Consider the following 18,506-nt stretch of genomic DNA (forward strand, 5'->3'; position numbering starts at 1 on the left):
TTTTGCTATCAAGCGACCTTTATTTTTCATATCCTCAACAAAGCATCCATGAGGATTAAATCTGACCTGCAAGCCCTGCTCAACCATTTGACCAACAGAAACCAGATTTTTGGTGATATTCAGAACATGAAATACATCGGACAGGTATTTCTTTTTCCCATCCTGCATAGACAAAGAAATTTTTCCAATCTGCACAATAGGATGTGCAGTATCATCACCAGTCTCCACAAATCCTGGTTTTTCCATTTTTCTTGCATCCTCCATCCATTTTGCATGACTTGTCATGTGGTTTGATGCACCTGAGTCAACATACCATACATCGTTGCTTTCTTCTACACTTGTCACAGAATTGTTCATATGCTGCACCATAAACAAATGCTAATTTCTGTCATCACCCTGTCTACTAGAAGATGCATAATTTCCTTGTTGCAATTTTCCATTCATGATGTCATTCTGCTTTTTATAGCAGTCCTTAGCCATATGACCCATTTTACCACAGTAGTAGCATTCAACATTGTTGTTTGCATTTTGGCCTCTTTGCCATCCACCACGACCTCTTTGGCTCCCCCTACCTCTAGAGTTACCACGCCCTCCTCCATAGGACTGGTTTTCTTGAGTTTGCTGCATATTCTGATTTCTACCACGGCCTCCAAATCGGCCTCCTCTACCTCTGCCTCTACCTCTTCCAGCATTTGAATAGAAGACAGCTTCTTTTGAAGTTCCTCCTGAAGAAGATGCACCACCATTTCTCTGCTCCTCAAAAGTTAGAAGAGCAATCAACTCCTCAAAATTAGGAAATCTTTCACGGACGGAAATGGATGTTCGGAACTATGCATAATCCTTTCCTAGACCATTCAAGGTCACAGAAACTAAATCATCATCTTCCACTGGCGACCCAATGGAAGCAAGTGCATCTGCAATCTTCTTCACCTTCATGTGATAGACATTGATGCTCATATTTTCTCTTTGCACATTATGCAACTCTTGCTTGAGCTGCATTTTCCTGGCTTGCGTATTTGTGACAAAGTATCCCATGCCTCCTTTGGCGTACTTGCATCTTGAATATGCACAATCATAGAGTCTGAAATGCTGATAGACAGCCAGTACATAACTTTCCTGGTTCTCTCACGCCATGCTTTAAATGCCTGCATTTGCTGTTGATTGGGAACATCAGAAAGAATTGGTTCTTCTTCATTTCCTGCAACAAATTTCCAATATCCTTTTCACATAAGGAAATTCGTCATTCTAAACTTCCATGCTTGGAAGTTGTTCTTGTCAAGCTTTTCAGTGACAATTTGTGAGAGAGAATCAGAGGCCATTACAGAACACTGCAAAAAATTCTGTCACTGCAAAGAACACAACTTCAGCCTCACAAGGGCTAATCTGCAAAACTGACGAAAGTGGTATTTAACCACACAGTCACTTCCTAGTGGCAATTTTGCATCAACAGGCAACAAGGATGATTCTGTAACTCCCAATGTCTCTGCGCACAGGCATACGATACAATCTCTACAGTAACTTTTCACCGACCTGTAGAACAATTGTCGCACAGCATAAAACTGGGCCTTTTCCTGAGTGCGTGCAGAAAACTTGCGCCTCCAAAACAGGGCCCGAAATGGCCTCAAATAAAAAAAACACGGTCACCAAGGGCTAGAGCCCTTATCCCACAGCATATACTGTCCTCTCGCTTCACCGCGAAGGGCGTCTCAACCTGAGACAATGCACTCTTGCACTTCCCAACTGTGCTACCTATAGAGACTTGCTCCCAAAACAGAAAAATGAAAGCGACACTGGTCTTCTTACCAGAACACCGCGAGCTTGGCTTGCTTTCTTGAGCTCCTTACCACGAACAAGGCTCTGATACCATGTCAAGATTGTGGGAGAGAAGGAAGGAGTCTCACTTGTAGCTTTCTTGCTTGCACAATGGAGGAATACACACAAGGGTGGAGGCTGAAAATAATTTTTCTCTTCTTAGTTGTGTAAGCCAAAAAGAACTCAAGTACATAGAAATAGAAGAACCCTACATATGGGTCTCAAACCAAACTCAACTAACTAAGGTGGCATACTAACTGAGCCATGAACTAGAGTAGATAAGGATAGCTGTCATCTAGCTATTATTCATGGGCGGTGTACCAACCGCATTTGCAACAACTGACAAGTCAGTGACATAAATGTACAACGGTCACCCTGGCATATCACGAGTGGAGCTCGATATCTCAACACTCCCCCTCGAGCTCAATCCCAATTCCTGCACACCAAGCAGGTCTCTGAACTTGCGCAGCTTCTCCGCGCCCAATGCCTTCGTGAATATGTCAGCTACCTGATCCTTTGTGCTGACATAAACTAGATCAATAAGACCTAATAAAACCTTCTCTCGCACATAGTGATAATGCACCTCAATGTGCTTTGTTCTAGCATGATAGACTGGGTTATTTGCCAAGTGTATACTACTCATGTTGTCACAATAAATGACAACTGGCCCATCTGTAGGCTGATGCATATCATAAAGTAGCTTATGCAACCAAGCTACCTCACATGCAGCCATTGCTGCACCCCTGTACTCAGCCTCTATGCTTGACAAGGCAACTGTAGGCTGTTTCTTGCTGCTCCAAGTGACTGCAACACTCCCAAAAGAGAACACATATCCATTGGTAGATCGTCTATCAGAAATACTACCAGCCCAATCAGCATCAGTGTATCCATATAACTGTATCTGAACCCCAGTCTCATAAAGTAGTCCATACTGCAATGTGGACTTCACATACCTGAGTATGCATCTAGCCGCATTCAAATGCAGTTTCCTTGGAGCTTGCATAAACTGACTTACCAATCCAACAGCATAGCTCAAATATGCCCTGGTAATAGTCATATAAATCAAACTTCCTACTATGCGTCTGTACATAGTAGGGTCTTCCAGAAGCTCACCTGCATCTACGCTCAGCTTCACATTCTTGCTCCAAAGGAACAGAAATAGGCTTACAGCCTGTCATCCCATATTTGGACAGCATGTCCAATCTGTACTGCCTCTGCAAGAGCCATATCCAACTTGGTGATCTAATCACCTCAATGCCCAAGAAATAACGCAGCTCTCCCAAATCCTTCATCTCAAACTTCTGCTTCAATAGCATTTTCACATGAAGGATATCTTCATCACTGTCATTCTGCTTTTTATAGCAGTCTTTAGCCATATGACCCATTTTACCACAGTAGTAGCATTCAACATTGTTGTTTGCATTTTGGCCTCTTTGCCATCCACCACGACCTCTTTGGCTCCCCTTGCCTTTAGAGTTACCACATCCTCCTCCATTGACTGTTTTTCTTGAGTTTGCTGCATATTCTGATTTCTACCACGGCCTTCAGATCGGCCTCCTCTACCTCTGCCTCTACCTCTTCCAGCATTTGAGTAGAAGACAACTTCTTTTGAAGTTCCTCCTGAAGAAGATGCACCACCATTTCTCTGCTCCTCAAAAATTAGAAGGGCCATCAACTCCTCAAAATCAGGAAATCTTTCACTGACGGAAATGGATGTTCGGAACTGTGCATAATCCTTTCCTAGACCATTCAAGGTCACAGAAACTAAATCATCATCTTCCACTGGCGACCCAATGGAAGCAAGTGCGTCTGCAATCTTCTTGACCTTCATGTGGTAGTCATTGATGCTTATACTTTCTCTTTGCACATTGTGCAACTCTTGCTTGAGCTGCATTTACCTGGCTTGCGTATTTGTGCTATAAATTTTGGACAAAGTATCCCATGCCTCCTTTGGCATACTTGCATCTTGAATATGCACAATCATAGAGTCTGAAATGCTGATAGACAGCCAGTACATAACTTTCCTGGCTCTCTCATGCCATGCTTTAAATGCCTGCATTTGCTGTTGATTGGGAACATTAGGAAGAATTGGTTCTTCTTCATTTCCTACAACGAATTCCCAATATCATTTTCCCATCATTCTAAACTTCCATGCTTGGAAGTTGTTCTTGTCAAGCTTTTCAGTGACAATCTGTGAAAGAGAATCAAACGCCATTACAGAATACTGCAAAAAATTCTGTCACTACAAAGAACACAGCTTCAGCCTCACAATGGCAAATCTGCAAAACTAACGAAAGTGGTATTTGACCACACAGTCATTTCCTAGTGACGATTTTGCATTAACAGGCAACAAGGATGATTCTGTAACTCCCAATGTCTCTACGCACAGGCATACGTTGCAATTTCTACAGTAACTTTTCATCGACTTGTAGAACAGTGGTTACACAGCATAAAACATGGCCTTTTCCTGAGTGCGTTCATAAAACTTCCGCCTCCAAAATAGGCCCCGAAATGGCCTCAAATCAAAAAAACAGAGCAACCAAGGGCACCCTAGCATATCACAACTGGAGCTCGATATCTCAACAGTGCTTCCCACCACACCACTTACAACTAAATCTTGAGGGTCCACCCTCTTCACGGCGTCGACTCCCTATCAGATTTTGTTGCTTCTTCAAGATATTATTGTCGACAGCTATTTGTCGATATTGTTCTGAAATCATATCGGTATAATGCTTCATCATATCCTTGACTTCGCCAAGGATATTAGATGCACTCGACTCATAACCTCGATCGTCGACCCGTCATTCCATTGGCCTAACAATCTGATTTGGCATTAGCTGTTGACCCACAGGAACAACATTAGAATTTGAAACTTGGCCTCCAACATTTAGTGGAGCCAACTGACTTGCCATAGGCATAGTCACACTGGGAGGAGCTAGCAGCAAAGGTACATTTTGAACCACGCTCCCTCTCCCATTAGGGTTAGTCATAGGCATCCCTTGACTTCCATTTGTCAATGATGGATTGCCTCTAGGTACTAAGCCCCATTAACATTCATTCGAGAGGAATAGGCCATTTGTAATTGTGCTTCTACTCCCTCTGCCCGCGTAATAGCGATGTCTATATCTGCCAAGGCCACACTGCTCAATTGTACTTGGATATTAAAATCTAACCCATGAAAAAAGTATTGCAATTGGGCAGCCGGCGGAATACGAATGTAAGTTTGTAACTTATGGAATACTTCCTTTAGCTTCTTGGCATAAGCTTTCACATTCTCATGAGGGTCTTGACGCATTACATTCAAGACCCGCAACCAATAATGGCCACCTCTTTTAGGGGCATATTTTGCTCGGAAAGCTGCATAAAATTGATCAATTGTGGTTATGGTTCCAGACTCTATGCTATGATACCATACCGCAGCCCTTCCTTTTAACGTCATATTAAAGAACATCATGAGATGTCCCTTGTCTTGGATGCGATAATTGAACATCAATCTTTGAAACTCACAAATGTGAAATTCCGCATCCTCTTCAGCTAACCCATTAAAAATGGGCAAGGGAACTCCTAAAGCTGGTAAATCTGGCGTCCCTGCAGGAATTGCAATGGGTTGTGCCATGGTGATAATCGGATTAACAATAGGATCTTGAACGGGTGAATTCACACCCTCACTTGAAGTGGGCAGACTTGGTGGAGGAGAGGAAGAACTTACGCTTCCTCCAGCACCTAACGGACTATGTGGAGCAGTTGGGTGACTAAGACCACTACCTCTTATACGTACCGGGCTACTCCTTTGAGGAGAATAATGAGTTACAATTTCCAACCGCCGTCTAACCCTCTCAACACGTTCTGCTTTTTGGAATTCGGCTTGACGGTCCTTGTCAGAGGACATAAATCAACTTCCTTTTGGTCCCTAGCAACCCTAGATCCGAAAACCACCACTTATAGGCGGCTACCGGCAGACGCACCACTGATGGAACCTAAAATGGGCCAGCATTGGCTATGGCACTAGCCGGACCTCATGCTCATGACACACAAATACCCTCATGGTCTCGCGGACCAGGAGTGTCAATCTAATGCTGAAGGACAAACTGCCCTAAAGCTTAATTCATGCGTTTATAGTTTATAGTCCAATGTTTCCCTAAAACTCCTCAGAGGGAGATCCCAAAGTACATAGGCATAATGCCTCATCACACTCACATAGGAGGCACTCCACCGACTAATAGTTGGAGCCCTACTACAGCTCTCCTACATCGCAGGGATTGGCCCTTTGATGCGCTGCTAAACATATAACACAAACAAGCTCAAACTCCTCTCAAGGTACCAATATTTTATGTTCCAGGATGTACCATTCCTCACTACAATTTCCCCTTAGGACTCAACGACTAACCTACAGCTTAGGACATCCTCTCGCGCTCATCGTTGGTCACAACCTAAGGAAGACAAGTGCCATGCATCCAGGAGGTTTTTCTGATACCTTTTAATTATTATGCTTAATGCAAATTGTGTATGGCTATGTGCTCAGACAAAAGAAAGATCAGCATCGTGCATGGTGCATAAAGCATTCTTTCCATGAATTTTACTAGCACGTCCTGCGTTGAAAGGAGGCACCGAGCCATATGCTCATGCTATCATCCTCTTTATTTAAACAGTTTCCTATATGCCAAGTGCAATGCATAAATCAAATCTTTTCTTTATCTTTCAGTGTTTCAGCCCCTCTTCATCCAACTCTTAGCATTTTGCATCATTGATTGATTAGACAGGGTTTCTATGTATTTTTCCCTTTTAAAAGGACGATAAATATGCACAAAACATAGAAATGGGGACAAACCGAGGCCAACCTTGTGCTTTGACATCTTTATACATTGCACAAACATAAATATAATTTTCCTAATTTTCCTCAGCCCGTTTTCCATTTTTTCCTAATTTTAAACCCATTTTTCCCATTTTTGAGCATTTTCCCCTATTTTTCTTTAATAAATAATGACTGAAAATGGAAATTGATTGTGGGCTATGGCCCTTAGGTTCATTGACAGCAAAAACTCAGATTTAGTTAGTGTGACATATCATATTTCTCATTTATGAAGCAAAAAATCCAATTTTACCCTTAAAATACGTGTTTTTCATATATTTTAACACTAATTCCGGCCATGTAGCCTTATATTTTCTGATTTTCAGGTTGAAAACAGTTGAAACTCATGGAAAACAGTGTCATAATGAACTTTCATCCCATATGAACAAGGTTTCATAAAGCAAATAGCATAAAAAGATCATTTCTTTTTATAAAAATAGCATTACTGCTTATTTTTAGGTCTCGGTTTCTTGGTCTTGATTACAGGACTGATTTCCAGCATGCATTTAATGCTCAGCATGACCCCGCATTGCCGTCTCCAGCCCCTCTTCATTCATAGAGCAATTTGATCTTTGCGGGACGAGCATCCGCCATTCCTTCTTCTTCTTTCTTCTTCCCGCGTGCACCACCCCTTAGAGGAGAGAGAGGGAGGAGAGAGAAAGACTGATTTTCTCTCTCTCCAACCAGGCCATCATTGTCTGCACGAGAACCGGTGATACGATCGGCAAGAAGTGTGGAATTTCATGCAGGCATCTGATTTATGGCTTCTTCATAGCCATCATGTCTCAATTTTGGGGGGGGGGGGGGGGGGGGGGGCATCAATTTTTCGCCACGACATGCCGCCATACACGAAAATGAAATGGGGGGTTCCAAAGGGCACCCCCACTAGCCACAAGATACATGCCTTTTCAAATTTGGCCAAATTTTGGCACCTCCCGCGTCCGATGTGCAAATCACATTCCAAAAAATTTTGGGCGTTCGCCTCGGCATCCTGAGCTGGCCGGCAGCTTCCTTGACTCGCACAGGCATACGGAAAAATTACTAAAAATTTGGAAGTGTCGCACGGGCATCTTTAAAGCACTTGACCCTTAAAATCATCCTAGGTCAAGCCGCCGCCTTCGATGTTGAATATTTTTCCCTTGATATTCGTAATTTTTGGCTATTTTTAAGCACTTCTCGGCATCAAAACTCCGCTCTTAGGCCGTTAAACGACCATCTCCCCCCTCATAAACCACCCTCTCCCCACTATTTAAGGGGAGAGCCCCCCCCTCCCCCCCTTCGGTGGTCTTCAACAGTGACACCCCCTGCTCCACCTAACATGCAGCAACGCCGCCAGGCTGCCAAGATCGCTGCCTCCCTCATCATCATCATCATTTTCGTCTTCATCCCCAATCTCAGCATGATGTTGTCAAGGACCCTGTCAAAAAAAAAAACAAGAAACTTAAAGAAAAAAGCTTCCAAGAAGCTTCGTAGAAGCTTCCACAAAAAAGCTTCCTAGGGGGTGTTTCAACCGTAGACCGCGGAAGGGCACAACTCGTTTGCGAAGTAAGTTCCCTCACGGGAAGGAGGACTTTCAGTTTGCAGAGAATGTCAGCACACCCTCCACCTACCCGACTTATTCCCAAGTCTCGATTGCCATGGCCCCAAAGTGCCACACAAGAGGAGCACACGCGGGAGTAAGAGGAGCACATGTAGGAGTCCCCATCCGAAGCACAAGAATCAATAATACCCCTCCTGCAGATGTTCAGGTTCCATCAAATTCACCCTTTTCAATTCCACATGATATGGGTGCATTAAGTTTAAATTCGCATAGGGAAAATGTAATTGCATTACTAGAATGCTTTATTTTAAAAAGATCATAGGAATGTTCAGAAAAGTTTTAAATCGCATCACAAGGTACTTATATTTCTCGCACCATCATGACGAAAGGTTGTTGTATTTTTGAATACATGGTTCATGTATTAAAAGGTGCACTTATGCAATAATGTCCTAGTTGCATCTCGCATATAGGTTAAATATATGTGATGCCCTTGTGCATTGGAAGGTTTGCATTGGGTGATTTACGTGGGAAAAAAATGAATTATGTTGTATACAATGCAATTGTGCAATAAAAATCCCTTGTGACGACCGTAAATAGGTAAATTCATAGAAGGATGTTTAATTAAAGAATAGATAGTTGCTATGGGGAGGAATAAATGAGTTATATTTTATTTAGAATTCGCATAAGCAACTGCATTCTTATTCGTGTGACTTGCATGGGAAAAGAAAATATTATATTTTTATAACATTAAAATTTTACGTAGCATAACTTGCACACATAAGCAACTTGCATGCATAAGTAGATGTATGAAAAGAGAAAGGGGTTATATTTCATTTGATGAAAAGCATATAATATGCATGAAATGATAGTTACATTCAATATGAAAGATAGGTTAAGTTAAGTTAAAATGTTGCTTAGTATTGCGCTTGCAGAGTTAATCCAGCATTCTCGTACTTAGATCGTTCTACGTTGCGAGTAAGAGAGGGTACCAGGATTTAGGACACAAATACTAGTAATATCGACATAGGGATGTAATTCCTCAAGATAGGCACTGCTACCTATCTCGTGCAACTAGTCTGCAAGGTCACATGCTATTGCAACTAAATCATAAGATGCTACTACTACATCTTAGGCCAAGGGAGGCAAGATCTAATTACAAGCTAGATTCGTTAAGAAGTCGAGTAGTCGCCCTACTACAACTCTCTCTCTTCGGGACTGATTTGTCAAACTTAGGGAAATCGTGAATTTCCAAGAAGCAAATTGACCAACCGAGGGCGACGGGGTTGTCCAAGATCTATTTTACAAGGAGACCTAAGGTAAGGATAATTAGGGTCGGTAGGATACAAACCCCAACCCAAAGAAAAAGGGGAAACAAGCAACCTATCTTGCCAAGCCCTGGGAATCTCTCCAAGTCGCGAACAATCCAGGATCGAATAGTGGGAGTATTCGGGAAAAAGGAATCACACCTTAGCAGTCGGTCGTATGAAATGACCACAGAAATGATTGTGATTGTACACTTAGGTACATTGTTTGAACTTCTTTGCTCAAGGAACTAATTCAATGCCAAACACTTAATGCTTCAGGTTAATAGCCTGGAGGAATAGGCAGGTTGAGTTACCTCCGACTGTCTACCTGGCCCTATCCAAGGGGGTTGTTTAGCTGCGCCGGGTATATGGACCGAACTCACCGCCACGAGAGGTCTCTTCGTGGGTGCTACTTGGAGTAGGAGGACACTTGGGTGCCAGAGGAGGCTCTGGCTGTAAATTCCTTGCCTTCGGATCCTGCACAAGAGGCCAATGTGACTCGAGATGGGATCTCGAGGCTCATGTACTAGTCTACGGGTTTGAAGCAGCAATGCTGTTGATTGTTGGGATAGCCCTTCGGGCATGATACTTGATGTATTCCAAGACTATGATAAATAAAGGTCAAATATTTGGAAAAGGAACTTGCTTGACATTTTTTTTTAATGTTCATGCCTAAGTTACGTGAAGGAACCTTTGTTTAAATTGATTAATTAAGGAAGTTGCCTTTCATGTCAAACATAATGTGGTAGGTAATTAGATAACCAAGCAACCCGAGGAAAGTGCGGTGGATCCATCCTATGGAAGGGTGGTCCCGGTTAGCTAGGAACTTTTCTCAAAAGACGTGATAACGAGACTGTGAAGACCTAGATTCAGTAGAGTTAGAATCCCAATTGATGCTATTTTAGGGGAGCGGAATGGGACTATGCCTTATGGGCAGAAAGGTTGAGCTTCGCATCCCTCTTGTTTCCCATTCTCCATGAACCAAGTGCAGCATAAATCTGCTTCAACTCTATTGTTCCTATGCAAAGTGGTTCATCTGGAGCTCAACGCTAGCTACTTCCTAGAGACTTGGCTGATAGGAATGAAACCCTGACTTCAGGTCGGTCCTAAGTGGGAATGGCCGGATACTTCCACTTCGGGGCAAACTCGGAAGACCTAGATTGCAAACCCTGTGACATTCCTTGCGAGTGCTAGGTGGTACTTTCTAGACTCCCCTCCCGATGGGCTGCTAAGACGTGTCCCACAAGTGGACAAGCGGACACGTTACAGTTGATATCAGAGCAAACCAACGAGATCTAAAGATTATAAGGGAACTTAATGGAGGAAAATAAGGGGAATAAGGGGGTAAACAGGGGAGATGAGTAGAACAGAGCAGTGTTTTCTATTGAAAACATTTCTTTACTCACTTATGGATGCTGGGTTGCAGAGTCACGAAGCTTGGAGCAAGTTCTTGGTGTTCCAGGTCATGTTCATGATTGCAATGCATGCTTCAAATTATCGTCCGAGGCTTGGCATGATGAATATTCTGGACCACATCTATAATCCTTCGCCCCTGTATGCGGAGCAGAGATGGATGGGAGACTCAGGAATATACTACATAGCAACCCACTGACTTGCGTACCTTCAGACCAACTTGAAGAGAATCAAGTGGATGGAGGATTTAAATATCATGAAGTTGTTCATCTTTGTTGAAGCTTGCCTAAACACAACTTTGCACTTTAGCGATCGGCAAGTCAAGCAAAACAAGTATGTCTATGAAGAAGTAACCCGGGTGATCTCTACTGACAGAATCAAAGTGTTAGGGTGCTATGAGAAGAACGGGCATCAAAGGAAGGGATACCCCAAGCTTCCTATGACTTATCGTTTCCTGAAAATCCATGATCCCACTCCATATTATTATTCCGTCCCTATAGCCGATTGTAACACAATCCTATTTTCCCCAAACTGATGTATCAATCAGCCTGTCCTACTTATCCAAAATAAATGCATTCAAAGGGATATGCCTTCATGATTAAATAAGACTTTTTACAATTGTCTATCTTGATCATAAATGTTAACTGAGGTGTTAAGTGTTTAAATCACTTAGCTAAAAAGTTGTGCTAGTCATATTAACATAATATGGGAACGTATGATAAGATGTTAACATAAAGAATCTTATTTTTCAGATGCAACCCCAAGCGCAGGTTCCAAATCTGACTCCTGCACTAAGTCCAGCTGTGGCTCAAGAGAAGAAATTCCTTCTCAAACAAATTAAGCCACGCGAGTTTGATGACAAGGGAAGGATTGTTCAAGCCGACGTCGAGATCTGGATTGAGTCCATGGAGGACTATTTTGAGGCAGCAGGAACTGCACCTACTAACCAAGCCATGCTCGCCAAACTTAAGCTTACAGAGGCGAAGCGAGACTTTGGTGGAAACAGTGGTGTAGAGACCAAGCAATCTTGGAGGGGACAGTCACTTGGGATAAGCTTAAGGAAGCTGTGCGAGGGAGGTATCTACCACCTGCCTACCACACACAAAAGATGAATGAATTCTATGACTTGAAGCAGCTAGGATTATCCCTTGAAGCATATTATTCGAAGTTCGTTTCACTCCTAAAGTATGCACCCCCAATGGATATGACACACCAGGTGTCAAAATTCTATATTGGGTTGATCCACCCATAAACACTCGATTGGAATCAATGTGCCCAATGGACTTACAAGATGCACCCATTCGAGCTGCTCCAATAATATAGGAGGTGTAAACCAAACCAAGGAACAGTAGGATTTGGCCTTACAAAGATCAAAATAAGGGCATGTCTAAGGCTCAGAATAAGAGAGCACAAGGTTAGAGTCAGGGCCAAAGAAAGAAAGCAAGAGTCAATGATGTCAACAACTTTGTTCCAATACAAAGTAATGATCGCAACCCACGTTTCTTCCATTGCAACGAGCCCGGACACTTCAAGAGGGAGTGTCCCAAGCTTGGCACAGGGCATCGCTAGGGGCAATTCCAAGGTCAAAACAAAGCTACTCATGGACAAGGAACCAGCGTTATGGCCAGAGGGAGAACCTCCAATGTTTCCACCAAGGAGCTAGACAATGAAGAAGATCCATCCATGGATGCTGACATTGAGAGGGCAACGGTTCACACCACTCTTCACAAGAAGGGTCTGAATAGCCAATTCTCGGTGATTCAAACTCCATCAGAATATCAAGGTAAAAGCTTCAAAACCTTGATTGACTATGGCAGTACACATTCCTTCATTTCACCAATCTGTACAAAAAGATTAGGGATAGCCACAATAGATGCACCTACTTTACTTGTGGAATTAGCAAATGGTTGTGAAGTCACTTGTACTAGGAAAACTACTAAGGTGAAATTCCTACTGGGTGGGAAGCCAACAGGGTAATAAACCTAGGTGTCTACGAATGTTTACTCGAAATGGATTGGCTAATACCCAATGATGCCCACATCCACTGTGGGAAGGGCCAAGTCTCCTTCAGAAATTCTGAAGGGGATTCACGACTCAAGGTGAGGCTGGTAAGCCAAAAATACAGTTGGCAAAAGCAACACGGATAATAAAAGGTGTTCAGAAGGGGCTACTTGTCTATCTGATTAAGCTGAATAAGCTAGATCAGAATCAGGAATTTGGAGAAGAACCTTCATGGTTAAAGGAATACACAGACGTATTCCCTGAAGATCTGACGGAACTTCCTCCCCAAAGGGAAGTCGACCACGAAATCAAACTTGTGCCAGGAGTTGCACTGATCACAAAGAGGCCATATAAGATGTCCATCCTGGAAGCTATCAAACTGAAAGAGCAACTCAAGAAACTATTAGATCAAGGCTACATCCGTCCTAGCAGTTTTCCATGGAATACAATATTAATGAGTTTGGGAATCTCCCAATTCCCATTTTTTGAATACTAAAAAGGTGGCACTCGGATAACATGCCCATAAGTTTCTCAAAATCATATGATGTGACCTATCATTGGAAAGCGCTTGAAAAATGGAATTTATTGAGCTATAGAACGCTCAATTTGGAGTTATAATATATAAGTCATGACAAATCTAAAGATTTGGCCACGTGTCCCAAACTTATGGGAAATTCCCATATTCCCCAATATGGTGTTATGGGGAGCTCCAGTGTTGTTCCAAAAGAAGAAAGATGGAACACTTCGCCTATGCTTTGACTACAGAGGGTTGAATCAAGCAACCATACAAAATAAATACCCCATTCCAAGAATAGATGAATTACTTGACCATCTTCAAGGGGTGAAGATCTTCTCAAAGATAGATCTCAGATCTGGATATTATCAGATAAGGATCAAAGAAGAAGATATCCCGAAGACTGCATTCAGTACAAAAGGTATGGACACTTCAAATTCCTAGTGATGTCATTCGGGCTGACGAATGCTCCTGCTACCTTTAACAGGTTAATGCAGGATATCTTGAGGCCCTATCTTGATGACTTCGTACTCGTCTTTTTTGGCGATACCCTAGTCTACTCAAAACAAGGAAAGGACCATGAACCCCAGCTTCACATTGTTCTTGAAACAATGAGGCCCACAAGCTTTATGCCAAGAAGAAGAAGTGCGCATTTTTCAAGCGACAGATTGAATATCTAGGATTCATTGTATCAGCAGAAGGAATTTCAGTTGATCCAGCTAAGGTCAGAGATGTTCTGGAATGGCCAACACCAACTTCTGTCAAAGAAATACGAAGTTTTCTTGGGTTGACATGGTGGTACAAAATTCTCATCAAATATTATGCTTTGATTGTAGCACCTCTGGCTGATCTACTAAAGAAGCAAGTAGCAATTATATGGTCACCTGCTGAACAGACTAGCTTTGACAAACTAAAACAAAGCTTAGTATCAACACCCATCCTGAAACTTCTTGATCTTAGTAAGGACTTTGAAGTGGTAACTTCCTGATCTTAGTATGGACTTTATTGTTGGCTTACCCCAAGTTCAGGGAGGATATAACTCTATTTTGGTTGTAGTAGATATGCTCACCAAGGTCGCACATCTCATCCCTGATGAACTATAAAGCTTTAGACATCGCAAGATTATTCATCAAGGAAATATTCAAACTTTTTGGGTTACCCAAAAGATTTATTAGTGATCATGACTCTCTTTTCACATCACACTTCTGGAGGGCTATCTTTGAGGCTATTGGAACTCAACTCTGTTTCAGCATAGCTTACCATCCCCAAACTGATGGTCAAACAGAATGAGTCAATCAAGTCATTGAAGATATGCTTAGGGCATACTGTTGTCGTGAACCCAAAAAGTGGATTCAATACCTACCACTAGTTGAGCTTGCTTACAATGCTTCTTACCAACAGAGTATTCAGATTATCCCTTTTCAAGCATTGTACGGGCATCAAGTCATTGAAGATATGCTTAGGACATACTGCTGTTGCGAACCCAAAAAGTGGATTCAATACCTACCACTGGTTGAGCTTGCTTACAATGCTTCTTACCGACAGAGTATTCAAATGACCCCTTTTCAAGCATTGTATGGACATGATTGTCATACCCCCTTGAACTTCTCGGATCCAACTTTGAGGGTAGAAGCTTCAAGGCAGATGCTAGAAGACATGGATGATCAAATCAAATCAATAAGACAAGACATTCAAGCTGCCAAGGATAGACAGAAGGCCTACGTTGACTTGAAATGGCAAGACAGATCCTTTGTCGAAGGTGATATGGTCTTCATCCGTGTATGCCGTAAAAATAGTTCACTGTCCTTGGGAGAGTACAAGAAGCAAAGTCCAAGGTATTGTGGACCTTATAAGATCATCAAGTGCCTAGGGCCTAATGCTTACAGACTAGAGCTACCCGCAACTCTAAAGATTCGTAATGTATTCCACATTAGCCTATTGAAAAAGTATCTACCTAATCTGAATCATGTACTTGATTATCAGCAAATTGTAATGCCTAGCCAAGGAGTCCTCAAGCTATGGCCTGATAGAATCCTAGATGTTAGGGAGATGCATTTGAGATCAAGGACCTTGAGAGAATACCTCATCCAGTGGAAAGATTATCTCGAAGAGGATGCCACCTGGATGGATGAAAATACTCTCAATCAACAATACTCCCAGGTCTTCTTGAGATGAGGACATCTCGATTCCTCTAAGGGGGAGAGGATGTAATATCTCTCCCCTGCCTCCCCCATGAGAACCCCCCCTTTTTAAAAAAAAATTTACCTCTCGCTCTCTCCCCCTGCTGACAGCATGGCAGGGGGAGAGAGAGAGAGAGGGAGTATGAGTGGGAGAGGGGGGCATGCATCCCCAGGTGTAGGGGTGGCGGCCATTAAACGGCCGTCTCCCCCTCATAAACCACCCCCTTCCCACTATTTAAGGGGAGAGCCCCCCCCTGTGGTCTTCATCAGCGTCGCCACCCCCCTGCTCCGCCTGACATGCAACAACGCCGCCACCCTGCCAGGATCGTCGCCTCCCTCATGATCATCATCATTTTCATCTTCATCCCCAATCTCAGCACGACGTTGTCAAGGCCCCTGTAAAAAAAAAAAAGAAATTTTTTTAAAAAAGCTTCCTAGAAGCTTCCATAAAAAAGCTTCCTAGGGGATGTTTCACCCGCAGTCCGCAGAAGGGCATAAATCATTTGCAAAGTGAGTTCCCTCACGGGAAGGAAGGACTTCCAATTTGTAGAGAATTTCAGCACACCCTCCACCTGCCCGACTTATTCCCAAGTCCCAATTGCGATGGCCCCAAAGTGCCACACAAGAGGAATACACACGGGAGTAAGAGGAGCACATGTAGGAGTCCCCACCGGAAGCGCAAGAATCGATAATACCCCTCCTGCAGATGTTCAGGTTCCATCAAATTCACCCTTTTCATTTCCACATGATATGGGTGCATTAAGTTTAAATTCGCATAGGGAAAAATTAATTGCATTATTAGAACACTTTGTTCTAAAAAGATCATAGGACTATTCAAAAAAGTTTTAAATCGCATCACGCCATCACGATGAAAGGTTGTTGCATTTTTTAATATCTGGTTCATGTGTTAAAAGATGCACTTATGCAATAATGTCCTAGTTGCATCTCACATGTAGGTTAAATATAAATTGTGATGCCCTTGTGCATTGGAAGGTTTGTATTGGGTGATTTACGTGGGAAAAAAATGAATTATGTTGTATACAATGAAATTGTGCAATAAAAATCCCTTGTGACGACCGTAAATAGGTAAATACATAGAGGGATGTTTAATTAAAGAATAGATAGTTGCTATGGGGAGGAATAAAGGAGTTATATTTTATTTAGAATTAGCATAAGCAACTGCATTCTTATTCGTGTGACTTGCATAGGAAAAGAAAAGATTATGTTTTTATAACATTATAGATTTATGTAGCATAACTTGCACATATAAGCAACTTGCATGCATAAGTAGATGTATGAAAAGAGAAAGGGATTATATTTCATTTGATGAAAAGCATATAATACGCATGAAATGATAGTTACATTCAATATGAAAGATAGGTTAAGTTAAGTTAAAATGTTGTTTAGTATTGCGCTTGCAAAGTTAATCCAGCATTCTCATACTTAGATCGTTCTACATTGCGAGTAAGAGAGGGTACCAGCCCTTAGAACACGAATACTAGTAATATCGACATAGGGATGTAGTTCCTCAAGATAGGCACTGCTACCTATCTCGTGCAACTAGTCTGCAAGGTCACATGCTATTGCAACTAAATCATAAGATGCTACTACTACATCTTAGGCCAAGGGAGGCAAGATCTAATTACAAGCTAGATTCGTTAAGAAGTCGAGTAGTCACCCTACTACAACTCTCTCTCTTGGGGACCGATTTGTCAAACTTAGGGAAATCGTGAATTTCCAAGAAGTAAATTGACCAACCGAGGGCGACGAGGTTGTCCAAGATCTATTTTACAAGGAGACCTAAGGTAAGGATAATTAGGGTCGGTAGGGTACAAACCCCAACCCAAAGAAAAAGGGGAAACAAGCAACCTAGCTTGCCAAGCCCTTGGAATCTCGCCAAGTCGCAAACAATCCAGGATCGAATGCTGGGAGTATTCGGGAAAAAGGAATCACACCTTAGCAGTTGGTCACACGAACAACCAGAGAAATGATCATGATTGTACACTTAGATACATTGTTTGAACTTCTTTGCTCAAGGAACCAATGCAAGGCCAAACACTTAATGCTTCAGGTTAATAGCTTGGAGGGAGAGGCAAGTTCAGTTACCTCCGACTATCTGCTTGGCCCTATCCAAGGGGGTTGTTTAGCCGCAATGGGTACATGGACCGAACCCACCGCGAGAGGTCTCTCCGTGGGTGCTGCTTGTAGTGGGAGGACGCTTGGGTACCAGGGGAGGCTCTGGCTATAAATTCCTTGCCTCCAGATCCCGCACAAGAGGCTAATGTGACTCGAGATGGGATCTCGAGGCCTGTGTACTAGTCTACGGGCAAAACTTGAAGCAGCAATCCTGTTGATTTTGCTGGGATAGCCTTCGAGCATGATACTTGATGTATTTCAAGACTATGATAAATAAAGGTCAAGTATTTGGAAAATAAACTTGCTTGATGTTTTTTTTTTAAATGTCAGTACCTAAGTTACGTGAAGGAACCTTTGTTTAAATTGATTAATTAAGGAAGCTGCCTTTGCATGTCAAATATAATGTGGTAGGTAATTAGATAACTAAGCAACCCGAGGAAAGTGCGGTGGACGTGACTTGGGTCCGTCCTACGGAAGGGTGGTCCCAGTTAGCTGGGAACTTTTCTCAAAAGATGTGATAACGAGACTGTGAAGACCTAGAGTCAGTAGAGTTAGAATCCCGATTTATGATGTTTTAGGGGAGGGGAATGGGACTATGCCTTATGGGCAGAAAGGTTGAACTTCGCATCCCTCTCGTTTTCCATTCTCCATGAACCAAGTGCAGCATAAATCCGCTTCAACTTTGTTGTTTCTATGCAAAGTGGTTCATCTGGAGCTCAACGCTAGCTACTTCCTAGAGACTTGGCTGATAGGAATG

Source organism: Lygodium microphyllum, chromosome 7, assembly GCF_053477565.2.
Source record: "Lygodium microphyllum isolate KBCC chromosome 7, Lygodium_microphyllum_v1.1.10, whole genome shotgun sequence".
NCBI classification, from domain to species: Eukaryota; Viridiplantae; Streptophyta; class Polypodiopsida; order Schizaeales; family Lygodiaceae; genus Lygodium; species Lygodium microphyllum.